Raw genomic sequence first — 15904 nt, 5'->3', positions numbered from 1 at the left:
CAGAAAATGAAAACGAGTGGGAGTTGTGCATCTGAGTCCCATTTGTGCTTTTGAACACTCCTCTTCTTTATAACTACACAAAACATTTGTGAGGATGGAAAGTCGAGAAGTATGCAAGATGCTTCATCTCTGCTCTGATACATCCCCCTCAGATTACTTTGCTCTCTCTTGTTCCATTCACTTTCCTTTTCTAGTCTCCTTTCTCAACCAGCCATTTTCTCCAGTCCCTTCTCCCATCTTAATCTGTCTCTCAAGCTATTTGCTACTGTTTCCATCAGTGGATCCAGGAGCTATTGACCTGCTAAGCAAGATAACATTGATCTCTATTATTCACAGTTCCTAGACTCTTCTTCCCAGTCTGTTCAGCTCCTCTGATGTGGCATTGTCTAATCTGATTTTGAGTCAGCATCAGAAAATGATTCACTGAGAGCAGAGGAGAGATAGTCTTTTATCCAATGCATTGTCCATCCATACATCAGCCTAGAGCACCTCAAAAAAGCTATTACAGGGAAGAGACTTGGGGTCCCATAGTCCTGGGTAGTAATTTGCAGGGGTGGTGCATCTTCACTCTGTTAACCTGTAAGAGCCATGAAGGGCTGGAGCAGACTGTCAGGGACCTAAGCAAGCCGCAGGGGCTCTCCAACCTCTCCCCGCTTACCTGGGGTTTGGCTGCTTGTGCTCTAAGCCAGCTTGGATGTGGTGCAGCTGTATAACCTTGGGTCTGACTGCTGTGTGCAGAGCTGTGCACAAAAGCTGTGAGAAGCTTTCATGTCAGAGGTCTCTCTGGCTTTGCTTGGGAGCTGCATTTAAGCCACATACCTTGCCAGCCTCAGCCCTGGCTTGCTGACTGAAAATCCCAGCTTGACCTTGGCCCTGCCTCATCACTTCTGGACTGTGATAGACCCTGGTTGCCATCACTGGACCTGCTCTGCTCATCCTGCTACGACACCATAGGACAGCACCCTTGTGGGTGAGGACCCTATCCCCGCCTATCTGGCACACCCAGGCTCGCCTGCTCTAGCAGAGCAGCCTGCCCAAAGAGTCTGAGCAATGCTGGCTCTGGAGGAAAGGAGCAGCTCAACATACAGATCATCTTCGGAAAACTTAGCAGCTAAACACTCTATACCAAGATTGTACAAGCATCATTTATCAAAGACTTATGACTGAATCCAACTAGAAACTCAACAAAAGGAACATCCCTAATAGCCCTTCAGCCATTCAAGCCCGTGTCCCAGAGTGTAAGGCAGCCAGAGAGATCAAAGATATGTCAACAGAACTTTTAAAGAATGCCAAATAATATGCTTCTCTCTCCAGTTTCAGTCTTGTGTCTTAACAGCAATGACTTAATTTAAAATAAAATAAAATAAATAAGTCTGTACAGTTGAGGTTTGCACAGTTTAACCTTCAGGAGGTGAGAACTTGACAAGAAGAAGCACAGAGCAACACAAAGTATGGGCTGCATACAAAGCCAAGAATCCTTGTTAGTTTTCCATTCCTATTTGGTCTAGAGGTACTGCAATTTATTATGCTCTTTCTTTATAAAGTCTGTGGCCAGACTCACCTCTTGTTCTCTTTTATAAAGCAGATATGTGGTCCTGAAGGTGACAGCTTCTGATCTGCACATTCACCAGCTCTTTGTGGCTAACAGTGATGTTCAAGTGCCACGGTTCCTTCCATTTCAAGCAATTTCAGGGCAGAACTTGGTCCCTGAACCAGACCCAAAGGCCACTGAAATAAATACTCTGATTAGCCCGAGTGAGATCTGAATCAGTCTAGCAGAGAAAAATTTCCATAGAAGCTACTGTAGGATTGACTCCCTTATCAAAAAGGCACTCCAAAGCACATTTGCTATTAATCCTCCTTAATCCCACCCTAAATAGTACCAGCTTCGCTTCACTCTCCCCTTGTAAAGTTAAAATTTCCAGAAGTTTTCAAGTCACTCTTTGTCCAAGGATCACTAGAGGGACCAGTGGAAGTTTAGGGATCATTAATTAGACCAGGAGAGGATGAAGTTCTATTAAAAACTGCCCATCTGTGAGTGCTAATTTAGCAGTTACTAGTTATTTTTCTCTGCTGGCATGGTAGATGGAAAACAAGCTGAGAAAATAAAAGGCAGAAGAAAATAAGAGGGGGGAAACAGTATGAAGCTTATCAGGAGAAAATGTTAATTACACTTTAAAGCCCTTAGTCATCTAAGCTTCTATTTACAATAGAAATAGAAACAGTCCAAATTATCTCTGCATTTTTTTAAAACTGTGATCACAGTTCTATTTGCTACTTTTCTCTTACTATCTTTACTCTAACTGGAGAAATATCAAGCACTTCTAAATTCCAGATATTGTTTATCACTTTTTATTGAATTTCTTGTGTGTGTGTTCTAACAAATAAACATCCAGAGGTGTGCACAGACATGTGAAATGTGGAGTCAGTTGACTGCAAGAATCAGTGCTGGCTGTTTAGTGCTAATCAAACATGCTCCCACCAAAGTCTCAGGCTACAAGATACTGGAAATGAATCCTACGATCACACCTTCCCCAGACTCCTTCATAGTAGTGGCTGTTAAGGTGCAATGGCAGCAAAAAAAGGACTTTGCAAAAATGGCACAAAACAATATCACCTCTATATCTAGGACCACTAAAATAAAAGGTTATGTATAATTAATATCTATTCATGCAATGAAATACATCAGGATTTTGCTACTGAATTCAGTGAGAGCAAGACTATGCCCATAGCCTACAAAGTTGGCAACAGCTGTAAACAAGTGTAATCTTGGGCTGCATTTTTATATGCCAGAAATAACAAGAGGTAGTCTTTCTCTTAAAAATGCTGTGTTCATTAACAAGGAATACTTAGTCTAAAGAAATGACTGACCTTTTCTAAGATGCACCAAATTTCAATTCCTAAGCAAGGAAAGGTCTTTGTCTTTAAAAGTGATCATTTGCTTTGAGTTTCTAGTCTGGATGTTCTGTGTAAGACACCATGGGGTGCAAAGTTCCTGATTTCACAACTATGTGTAGTTGAAATACTTTGATTCTTCACTTTAAAATAATTACATTGTTAAATAACATGCAAAGGTAACTGTAAAATTATTTTTCAAGCCATTAAAAAAAACAAATCCAAGCACATTTCTATTGAAAATAAAGTTTCAGATACTAAGTTACGTATTTACTTATTTTTTAAATAGGTGAAGAAAGTCAAAGATATTTTAGTGTAGGTTTACTGCTCAAATTTGTGTGCGTTTGCAGGCATTTCTAACAAAAATACTAAAACTAACAAACCATTAAATACTAGAGCAAACTATGATTCTGTCATCTCTACCCACGGTAGGAGTCTTTGGGCATGCTTTCAGCATATCAAAGTTCAAGAACAGTAAGGTTTAAATGATCAAATAAAAATACTGTATGACACAGCAAGAAGCTTCAGTTTGAGATGGCGAGCTGTACAAACCAAAGGGTCAGGCGTGCTGAGAGTTCACCTGCAGACGGTCAGATTTCATTAGTACACTCACACTGGACTAGAGACAGATCTGTGCAAAGCCCTAAAATCTCGAGACACTGCAGGTCTGAATTATTCAATGTCTTTATCTCAGTTTTGCAATGCTAGATGCAAACTCGCTGGATTTTTCTTTCGATAGTCATAGGCACAGCAAGATGAAATTTCTCTCTAGCTATGAATGCATTCTAATTGCTTTACTAAAACTCCTCACTAGAGGAAATGACTTCTGGCTTTGCAGACTATCAAATTTCTTGAGAACATTGATTCGTAAGCAGAACTTCTAGCTGAAATGAATGGCACAAACTTTGGTGTGAACCCTAATTTTTAATATTCTACTTGCTTTCCAACCATTCTCCTTACATTCCTTTTACCCCTCTCAGCCATGCTTTCCCTACTAAGCATCCCATCATTGCAACAGCCCATTTTAAGTGCAAAAAGTAATTCATACGTATAAAATGAATAAATGCTGAAGTACGTCTGCCTACGAGCAGATCATCACAGGACCTAAATAAACACTACTAGTAAAGCTACATTTCCACTGGAAACTGCTCAGCTTCCATGTTACCCACCAGATCAGCAGGGCAAGTCCACCTAATTTCAGGGCTTGAGCAAAATCAGTCACCTCTGCATGAGCAGAGAGGAGCTGCAGAACAGGGTGTATGTCCACGTGGAGGCGAGAGATTACAGCTATTTTGAACAGTTCTCCGGAAAGCACTTTCCAGAGAAGAAGGGGAAAACAAGTCATAGGTCCTAAGCAGGACTGCAGAGGGGAGAAGAAATAATGTCTCCCTGATGCTTCAGTGATTACCACAGAGCAGTCCCCTCCATGGAGGGGACAGCTCCTGGCACCACAGCCCAGCAGCAGTTAGTGTCACACCAGGTGTACACTTGGCTGCACCATAATGGCCCTGTGCTAATGGCACAAGGAGAGCACTCCCACCACCCGCACACACGGAGGTCTGAGCAAAAACATATGCCTTCACAGTACAGTGGACTTTATTATTATTGTGGGTTTCATCAACCACCCTAGACACAAATGCTCTGTTTTGTTTGCAGCAATACTGCCACTGAACCTCCCTGAGGGAATAAAGGGAGGTCTCAGCATCATATCTCTATCTGGCTCAATCACCTAGTCTGGGAAGAGTTGCTGGACCTCAAAAAGCTAATACACATTTGATGATTCTGTATGATAGCCTCGAAATGGATATTTCCGTGGCAATGAATAGAAGCCATTGCATGTGTGCACTGAGTGAAACCGAAGCCCCTTCTGCTGTAGGCTGCTACAAGGATTTTGCATGAAATATTAAAAAGAAGCCTTCATGCCTGGAGTCCTTACTGGGTCACCTCAGCCTTCAGCTATCCTGCCAGCTCAGTCCTCTCCTTGGGGTGTAATTAAATAAGGGCAAAATGGTATGAACCTGCTAATGGCTTCACATTGCCCAGAAGGAAATCACTGAATTACCCTGGGACGCCTGCTCTGATTAGGAATAGCACTTGCTTGATTGAGGTACTTCATTTGGCAGTGAGACTAACAGTATATAAGCAGTGGAACTGAACAGCATTAAAGGGAAACCACCTCAGAATATGCTCTTGCAAAGAAGACTAGTGAAGGTTAAAAGGATCACAGACTATACACCCACATCCTTTCTGAAAGTCATAGAGTCTGATTTCAAGCTGGCTGGTGTTTTTAGCTGAGCTCAGTGCAGTTACCTGGAGGTACAACACCACAGCTGAGATCAGGGGCCCAGTTCTCAGGGATGGAAATTAACAGTTTGTTCCATCAACATAGTTGGACATATGCTGTGAAGCTACTTTCTGAGGCAAACTCTGAATATTTAAAAGTTAGTAGAAAAACCTCTCCTTGGGCAAGATTATTCCACCTCTGCCTATTGTATGATTTCCTGTATTGTCTTCTGTGGCGCCTGGTGCTGGGCCTCTCTGGGGAGAGGACAAGATGAGCACAGTCCAACTTATGTTCTGAGTTTGTAGTCTGGTGCAAGCAAAGCCAGAACTCTTATCTGCTGAGAAGAGACATTTTTTTAAAAAGTCTCATGAAAAATACGTGAAAGGGTTTTGACAGCCCTTTTTTTCAACTGTAATTATCTTCAAAGTAATTATGTCTGGAGGAATAGAGCTCTGCTCTTCCATTGCATTAAACCAACTTTGTTTTTCCTTTTCAGAAGCAGCCTAAGTAAGACTAAATCTTGATTGTAAAGAGCATATTGTGAAAGTGAGGGAAAAACGTGTAATTACAAAAAAGCTGCTTAAATTTTTGCTGAAAGACAGAAAAAATGAAAGACTAAGGAACAGCAATAGCTATGGGGGTTTATCATCAGAATAGTTTTTTTGGATGAAGTTAGTGGCCCTGAAATGGAAAGAATGAACAGTACAGCAGGATGCCACCCCAGCATGAAGAACATCACAGACACAATAATGGGGAACTACACAGGGAAGAGACTAGGGTTTATTTTCCAGAAGCCACATCCACACTGTGCTATGCCCTGTCTACACACACAGGGCAGAGCACAGCTCAGAAGGCAGGTTTAGATCACATTTCTGGGCTAAAGAGCACCAACCTTTTAATAAGAAAGATGAACTTTTCCAGATACCATAGTCTGTAAGCCCTACCACGACTTCCCTGAGTTAAATGGACCAACTGCTGCTCCACAGTGAGGACATGAAAGACAAATCAAAGCTCAGGTACTACTCTGTTGGTTTACATACTCCAGGTCAATCTCTTCTCTCCCCTCTCCTGCTTTAAATGACAAGTAACTCAGCTAGTTGGTTCAGCGAGTTCACTTAACTGGGAAAAAGTCTGGTTGCTTCCACCTATACACTTACCTTCTAAAATTAAAGTGAGGGGGCGGGAAGGAACAAACCTAGAAAGCTTGGGCACATGGAATTCTTTTGCTTTATCAAAATACTTAAAGCCCCAAGTGCCCAGAAACTGGACAACACTCTTGCTGCAATGTGTCTGCACCATTTCTCACCTGTGCCTTTGGCCAAACACCACCCCTCCCTTAAAACCCTTTGGTGTGGAAAGGTTCATGAGGAAGTTTTTGTATCACCAGCAAGAATATATCAGCTAGAGATGTTATGAGAGGCCTGCTTAGAAAATGCGAACAACACACCATCAAACAGAGATATATGAAAGAAATCCTTTCTATTGAACCCAGTGTAAATCAGGGAAGGGTTTGGGTCCACTGGGCTTTGGTTTTCAAACCTTCAACATACATGTTCATGCTGGTTGGTCACCATTTCATAAATCCAGACTGAATGTGACTGCAAACAGTGACACCCAAACCAGGTAACCAACTTCCATATACCTATCACTTGAACTATAGCACTACCACCAAAGGTGGCCATAACGGCAGGTCAGTGTTGTCTACACGTTAGTGTGTAAGACTGGCAGCTTGCCAGATATATCATCAATGACTGGCAGCTCCATTGAGGAACTAAGACCACGTATGGCTGAGGTGCCACGAGAAATGCTGAAAAACAATGGTCCATCAAGACATGCTGCTGGAATGTGTTTGAGGACAGCCAATTTTCTCTTCACAGGAAATCTGTTTCTATCAAGAACTCAGAGACTCTACTCTGAACCACATAAAAGCAAAGTTTTTCATCAACTTTGAGCCACAAAAAACACTAAGGCTAGATACATGTCGGGAATAGGTTCTGCTTTGCGTGCAGATAAAAGAAGACCTGTATCTTCAGTTTAGATCATGAAAGCTAGTGATGACACCCCATCTAATCTCTGCAGCTTAGTCGCACACAGGATCTCCATTCCTTCTCACATCAAGCTTTGCTGCTTTCTTTCTGTTCCAAGTCTCTGTGGAAACCACTATCAGGTACTGACCCCGTGAAGTTGCTGTTTATCCCTAACCTGCACGAGTTCTGCTTTTAAGATCTCCAGCATAATGACCGCATGTGTTTCTTCAGCATAAGCACCTCTCTCCAGAGCCCTGCGCTCCTGCAGTGCTACTATACCAGTACCACTACTTGTACCCGATCCCCAGCCAGCCTGTTCCCTCCTTACATTAGACAATTCAGCTGTCTCTTGTCAGCCACAAGTGGTTTTCCAGGCTGTTAATGGTGGAATTTGGTAATAAAGTGCATGTTATTTTATTCTGAACAGGCAATTAGACTTCCTCATTTAGTTTTTAGTACTTTAACTGCCTGACTTGACACTAATGTGAATTAACCAGCATCCCACCCTGCTATGCCACTACCATTAATGCCAGTGCAATGTGCACAATAATTATGATATATTATACCACTGGCAGCTCATCTCCATATCATTCACCTTTTTTTCCCAAATTGGTCTGATGGTAGGATCACACATCCCCTAATTAACACCTTCTTTCTGTGGTTACTAATAAGTCTGTTGATACCACTTCTTCAGGCTGCCTCTGTGATAATGAAGTCTTGTGGGTATATCCAACTCCAACTGTCCGCTTTAATTAAGAGACAGATGTCATTGACTCTCTTTCATTTAACACTAAACACACACATAGTCCCCTGGATGGTAAGTGAGGAAGTGAAATGCTTCATCTTTTATTTGTTTCTTCATTGTACATGGCAGGACTCTGGGAAATGGCTTGGGTAAATGACTGGGAAGTGAGACTGACACCTGAAATAGCAGCATCTGGGAGAAGGTCAGCCTTGGATTTTTTTGAAGAAAAATGGGGCTAAGGCAGAACACAGTGAATTTATGGAGGGAAGAGACAAAAATGATTTATGAAGCAGATTTAAACAAATCACAGGAGAAAATTACTCTCGCCCTTAACAAGACTTGTCAGGTTCACCTATGGCTCTTTCTGCAGCTTCACCAGAAATTACACCAGTTGTGTTCATTTCACATTTTGAGGACAATTGATCTGACCCAAAACCTAACAAAGAAGGGGTCTCATTTACCTTTGTCAGGCTTTCACTGACACTGGATCATGGAAGTGTTCTATATAGGATAGTCCATGCTGGTTGTAAAATGGCATGAGAAAAGGCATATCACAAAATGGATCTACAACGTCTGCTATAGAGATCTTTTCAAGTAAACTACCATGATGTCTTTGCTCTTGAAAGCAATGTTTACGCTAATCCTTCAGGAGGCTAAAAAGATGGAAATCAATAGTATTTGACTGTTTTGTTTTAACATCGAAAAAGTTATTCAGGACGTAGCATTTGTACAAAGCACTTGTCCTATTCCTTTTAAAGGTCTTGCATGTTTTGATTGTGTTTGTTTACAAAAGAGGAACATGTATACAAGAACGAGATATACATTTCAGAAGAGCAGATTCATTAATCTGTGTTAGCGTATTTCTTTTGGTATTATACAACATTATTATAAGATAAAGTTTTACTATTTCATAAATGTAAAATAATACCTTCAAATTCCAAAGTCTATTTTAAATATTAAAGCTGAAAAATAGAAAACAATTTAAGTAACAAATGTTCGTTTTATATTTTGTTTGCTTTTTGAAATCGAAAAACTCAACCTTTGAACACAGAATGACAGTTTAAAATTGTGACTGATTTTAGCCCAGTTCTAAGGGGGGCTCTAAGGGATTAACAGAAGGGTTAAAGCCAGACGTGTTGCTACTTTGAAATTCAACAGCTAAGCCTTCACAACATTTGTTGCTCAGGTTTGGGCTGCTTTCTTGTATTTCCTATGTGGCTCTTACTATTATTTTCAGCATCTGGCCTACCACAGTGTCTTGCTTAAACTCACAGGGACTTACCATTGCATTTCGCATGGCCCCGCATCTCCTGTTATCAGAAGTCTTCCAGCATTCTTCATTCTTTGCTAAATTTATCACACTAAATCCCTTTTCTAAGATCAAAGTATTTTGGGATATAGAAGCTGAAAGCCTTAAAAGTGCTATGATCCAAGGGGACTCTATGATGAAAACAGGCTTTAGTAATACAACCTTTTAATTGTTACCGTAACTCAGCACGATACGTTATCCCAATGCATCAGCAGCAAAATACTTCTCAACAGGAAATACTGATTTAGGGGATCCACCCATTGCCTCATATGCATTTGTAAGTGTTGCTGAGAGAGGTAGCCTTGTTCAGAGGTCCCTCAGAATAATTAATTTTCAAAATATCGTGACTTTTTGAATAGAGATTCTTTTGTTGTACATCTCACCTCCATGACCACAGAGCAAAAACCACACTTCTCTATAGACGTATTTACCTTCATGGCAATACTTCACATTTTAAATAGTAAGGCTTGCTTTCCAGTGGAGGTCCAGTTCAAAAATCCATTAAATCAATTGGAAACGATGGAGGAGTTAATGTATTTTTTATTTTCCCTAGCTGTTCTAGAAACATTCAAGGAATACGATATCAGCTGAGGGGAGAGAGCAGCAATCAACAACATAAAAATCAGCCTGTCAGTCTGAGATACCTCTCCATCGATCACTTCCATAGTATCCAGACAACATGTTCAATACCAAACTCAAAATACCAATTCAGTTAGGCATTCCCTAGTTCACTATTACTTTCCATTGGGGTGCATCACCAGCATTTTTAACAGATATTGTAATTATCTAAATCTTGCAGGACTTTCTACATTTCTGTGTGTATTTCAAACAGGAGAGACAGAACTATAGAGAACAAAGGTTTTGATTTCATTACAAAAAGGGGCAAATTTCAAGGTGGCTCATTTATTTCTCTAGGAAAAATTAAGTTTATTTGCTACAGACCTACCAAGTATTTGCTTCCAGATCATTCTGCAAAGCTACTCCCTGCAAGTCCTCCTCCCTTGCCACATCACCTCAAACAGCTCCCCAGGAGTCTGCACACATTTGCTGATCTGACACTACCTGTCAAGAGTGCTGCATAGAGTTCATAAAAAGTGGCACTGAGGTATAAAATTCTTCATTCCCTGCGATGTAAAGCTGGGCCTATCTTGACATGTCTTATTCTCCGAGGACCTTGACAACCCCGAGAGCTGGCCCCAGGGGTTATCTTACTCATACACACTGAAGTTTGCTGGGAAGAACAAGTCAAAACCATTCTAGCAAAGTCCATAGAGTCAGCCTTGGACTTGCTCTCCTTCAGCCATTAACCTCCTGCCTAAGCCATCAGAAGCTTCCTGGAACCCCCCCTGCCATTTTCACTTGCACCAGCAATTCTTCTGTGCTCAAGTTACACAGGCAAAATACCTTCACTCTTACCAGGGTTACACCTGAATTGCACCAGTAAGATAGTCCAAAAGAACTGCTGCCTATGTTGCGCAAGTCAACACTTCATCAAAATGCAATAAACGTTTCATACAAAAAGCTAAAACCCCACAAGCAACGACAAAAAAAAATTATCAGAAAATTCCATTTTCCATAAGTATGAATAAGAAACAGCTTGCACAGACCAGCACCTCTGTATAAATTCTGAGTCTAATGATTAAAACACAAGGACTAAATTCTCCCTGGCCAAGCTGTGTTTAACGTAGGATAAAGGACCAGGAAACAAAGGGAGTTCTCCATGACCTTGATTTTATGGCTGATCAGCTTAGATCCTCTGTGGTGTTCTCAGCTGCTTTCGACCAAAAGGAGCCTGTGTGGGACAAAGATGTTAAGCAGCTTGTGACAAATGGGCACAGGGAAAGTCTGTCCACTTGCTGATGAAGTAGTTATGAACTGCATAGACAAATTCAGTCCCATGTTGCACTACAGACCAGGGGTGCAGAAAAGTCAAGATTTTAGTTTGTATAAAGCTAAATGTAATTTGGTGATATTTTCCATTCCTAAAGTCTCTAATGTATTGCATTTCATTGTCCAGGGAGAAAATTACTTTTCATAAATAAGGTCCTTGTTTTTTGGAAGAGGTTTATCGCTGCTAGCTATACAGCTATTCAGTTTATCCACACAAGTGTTTGACTTTACTTCCTTTACTAAGCTGATTATCATCTTTGTCAACAATCCCACCCAGCTGATTCTGTGCTGGCAGGACACTCTGCATAATACACACAAGGATGAAACTCATATTATGGTTAAACTCATGAGACGCATATATTCACGACATGAACAAAAAACGCTGTCTCGGCTACGTTCTAATCCTGCTCTTGCTAAAAGCAATGGCATTTATGCCAAGATGTGGAAGACAACACTGTAGCACAGAACAGTAGGGTCTGAGGGACTTGAAGTCTCCCAAAACATCCTTCTGCCCTTACACAGGATCAACTATAGCTACACAATTGCTGATGTGCTCTATAAAGACACTGACTAAAACTGTAGATATATTGGGGCACATTTTCAGCTGAAGAAGTTGTTTGACAACAATTGACATCAGCCAGAGAATCAGGTCTAAGAGTTCTTCTAGACTCCAGGCTTGCTAATTCAGAAACTCATTCAGCAAGATGCATTGAAGGTGTATCGGATGAATGGAAGTAAAATGTTCTATTTTACTATCTATTCAATATCCACAGCACTGCATTCTTCACTTTTCTGTTGAGATGCAGTGAAAATCACCATTGTCTCAGGGGCTGGAAGGAAAGAAGTCTAAATGTTGGCTTTTTCTCTCTTTTTTTTTCCCCCCCCAAATGATATCCTTTTCTGGCAGGAATACTAGTAGATGATATTCCCCGTGCCTGTGACTCGTTCAGGTCCATATACAGAAATCTCTGTGTCAAACTAGGCTAATTATGCCACTATTCCCTAGCTGTGGTTTACAGCAAAAAGTCAATTAAAACTCTGCTCTTCTTCATGATACTTTAAGCATAATTTCTGAACGACTGCATTACTTCAATAAGTGCTCAGTTTGATGAGAGACAGCTGGGAATTACGAAGTGAACTCTCCTCACGTTGCAGTGGGAGAAGGACGCCTAACCTTTCTGTGCTTTTGAAAAATCCACTCCCCCATTTCTAAAATGGGATCTCTAGAAATAATGCCCATATAGCAGCTTCTTGATACCAGAAGGAAAACAGTTAAGAATTTTATGGACACAGTTAAGGACACAAATAATGCAGCACTGTTAAGACCTTAAGCTAGCTATCAGGGCTTGCACTTTCAATGAGCTGCACACCCTTTCAGACAGGAGCTTCCACCCAGGAGACCCAGCATGGTGTTTTAGAGCACTGTGTACTGGAGACACAGTACCAAAGTCCTTGGTTTTGAAACCATTTTCCTCTCACCACTACCTGTTAAATTCTACAACAGAAGTAAATTTTTTGTTGTTTCTATCAAACTAGTTTATCATGAACCACTTCAGTCCAATAAGATTGATTCCAAAGACAGTATTGAGAAGGAACATAGCTGAGATTTGGTAACTGAATCTTGGTAATGATGTACCAGTCACAGAAGCATTTTGGGCACACAAACACTCAGGATGCTTCGATAGCAAACCATATTCACTTATGACAGCATCTTTTCTCTCACAGGTCTGAAAGCACTGTCAAAGGAATTATTATCCCAGCTTTGGTTTTTGGGAAGCAAGACACTGAGTACTAAGGACCAGCATTTCCAAACTGGCTATTGTTTTTTGTGGCGCTTCTGTGTTTCCTGTGTTCAAGAGTACAGCTGGAGCTAACAGACCTCATCTTACAGAAGCGCCCATTACACACAAGTCCCGTTGAATCACTGGGAGCTGTACATTATCAGCATTTCTAAAATATCAATTAAGAAGAACAAAATGAATTTGTTGTGATAATTTGGACATGCAAAAATAGGGGATTGCTTTGGAAAAACCACGGCCCACCTCTCATCCAAGGTCACACAGTACATCTATTGCACAGGAGGGAACTGAGTCCGGGTCTCCTAATATTGTAGAAAGTAGAACCATATAGTAGAACTATATGGAAACTGGGCTAATGATTCAGCTGTGGGCTTTTCAGTATCGTGTCTCTAGTGCATAATCTGAATGACACTGATGAAGCATCATCATCCTTTCATAATCATCCATACCACTGTGGACTCTGGAGTATACCAGAGATATTTATGAGGCCAGTTAAGAAATACACATGGGCTCCTTGTTGGCATTATGAAAAATCAAAGTAACCGTCTACTGGCTTTTTTTTTAATGGCTTCTTTGAAGCATGAAATCCGTAAGATGAGGAAGGACAAACTCTTAAACTAGGCTGAAAAGACAGACAACAAGATAATTTACATATACAGGTATGATTTTCTGGTAACTAGTAAAAAAATCTCAGATCCAAACATCCAATAACTACATGTCTTCCCCTTACTGATATTTAAAATACACATATTTCCTGATGTGTCTACTCCAAGTATAATTGTTCCTACAGAAACTGCTTCTGTGAAATAACATTTGCCAATCAGACAGCTGATGAAAATCAAAGCAAACGCTTATTAATTTTTTAAGTTCCTGAACCTGGCATTTTCAGACAAATATCATGGAAATTCTGAATGAACAAAAATTAATACTAAAGGTCAGACGCAATAAAGAAACACTGAGAAAATCCTTCTGGAATACACACACTTGCATTTGTCAGAGTAGCCTTTCAACAAAATTGTCCGCTTTACAAAGGAGGAAAGTAGATAAATTATCCTAGATATACATGTTAACAAGTTACAGTTAAGTAGTTTAAGAAATCCTCCTGGTTTTGTTCTTGCTAAGTGATAACTGATTATAAGATACCACTTTGATAATTCCAAGTAACAAACTTGGAGAGCAGGAAGCTTTTAATGAAGTAATTCTCAGCCATTGGGAATCTTCTTCCCTCTCTGTTCCTCTGCCTCTCTATTCACTCATTCATTAAAATGTGGTGGATCTCCAACAGATTACACAGAAATATAATGTCCAAAAAAAAAAACAAACCACAGCATGGTAACTAAATATATTTTAATATATGTGCAAAGGGTAGAAATTAAAAATGCTTCCTTCTCACCAGCAGATTTTTTTTAGAAGCCACTGCTCCTTTATCCAGTTTAGAAATTTCTGCAACAGTTACAAAGCAAGGGCTAATAGTATAAACCATATGCACACAGCTGAAATTCTGAACACATCAGTATTTAGAACCCAAATTACCTTCCTCTGACTTACATTCAGTATTGTGTAAATAGATTTAAATAGACTTCCTCATTCCTTAGTAAAAAGAAAAGGAATGGGTTAACTTTCTTTTTATTTGCTCTTTTCTATTATCCATAGTTCCTTTGCATAATGCTGTTTAGATGTCACCCTTTATAGGTTTTATATTGTCCACCATTAGCATTAAAATTGAAATTTATTACAGGTCACATGCTCATCTAATGTAAATGAGTAGCTATTGAAATAGAAGTTACAGACTAAAAGTAATGCTGAATACTAGAGCAATAAGGTGCTCTACCTTTTTCTGCTTGACAAAAATACTTCATCTGCTAGGAAATGAAGCAGTATATCCACGCTTTAATGGGAGACAGGCTCAGGTTTGTACAGTACTCATCAGTAGCTGATGTATTCACTGACTTCAGCTTTCCACCTCCTTGTTTCATGCTTTATTGTTCTCCTCTCTTTACCGAGTATAGTAAACCTCATCTAATAAAAAATTCCATCTAATAAAGAACATACCTTTATATTTTTTAGTCATTTGCATGGGGCAAACTTCTGTTGCCAAGTAAAACTTCATTCTAAGTACCAAATTCTGTTCACAGTTACACTCCTATACGTCTGCAGAGCCCTGGGGGCTGCAAGCCTATGGTGCTAGGGATCAACACTTTATTCTTCTGAAATCTTATGTGATGTCCCAGCTCTACCAAAGAGCCACAGGACAGGTGAAATAGGCTTCTGGAATAAACACATCATGAATGAAAGTGTTCCCTGCTGAGCATAAAGACATTGCAATGGATCTAGGTCAGCCAGTATCACTTGCAGTTGTGATGCTTTTTCATAAGCATATGAGCTGGGCTTGTGCCGGAGTCACAGATCTGCAAGCCCAGTGGTCCCAGCTGCAGGACTAGGGGCAGAAAGGGGAGATTTATAACTCCCAGGGAGTCTCTGTATCAGAAGGGGCATTTGCCTGTACTACATAACATCTCCCTCTTCTCTTTGCAGCTCTCAGCCACTGGCATGACTGTGTGCCTGGATGGAGGGGAGGGCAAGCAGAAGACTTAGAAAACAAATGAGGTAACCTTGGCTGAAGCACATTATTCTCCACCAGTTCTCAAGAGCTTTGAGCTATAATGAGCTAATGAGACAGCAGCTTTACAAAGCCTGGGGTACCTCTCCAACTCCTGCAGGCATGGGTCACTGTAAGGAAAGACTTGCAGCATATCTATACCAGGGAGAGAAAGGCAGCAACGGAGGTTTGCTGCTAGTCCACTGAGCAGGACCTGGCCCTAGCCCTAGGACTCAAGAATATTAGCCCTACCCCATGGGGCAAAGCTCAGCTTTCCACTGATGCAGCTGTTAAGTCCAGTACAACTCACTGGATATGGTGGACTTCCAGCCCTGTATGCTAACAGCAGTCTGCCT

The sequence above is a fragment of the Nyctibius grandis genome, chromosome Z, assembly GCF_013368605.1.
Source record: "Nyctibius grandis isolate bNycGra1 chromosome Z, bNycGra1.pri, whole genome shotgun sequence".
NCBI classification, from domain to species: domain Eukaryota; kingdom Metazoa; phylum Chordata; class Aves; order Nyctibiiformes; family Nyctibiidae; genus Nyctibius; species Nyctibius grandis.
This window is presented reverse-complemented; position numbering follows the sequence as displayed.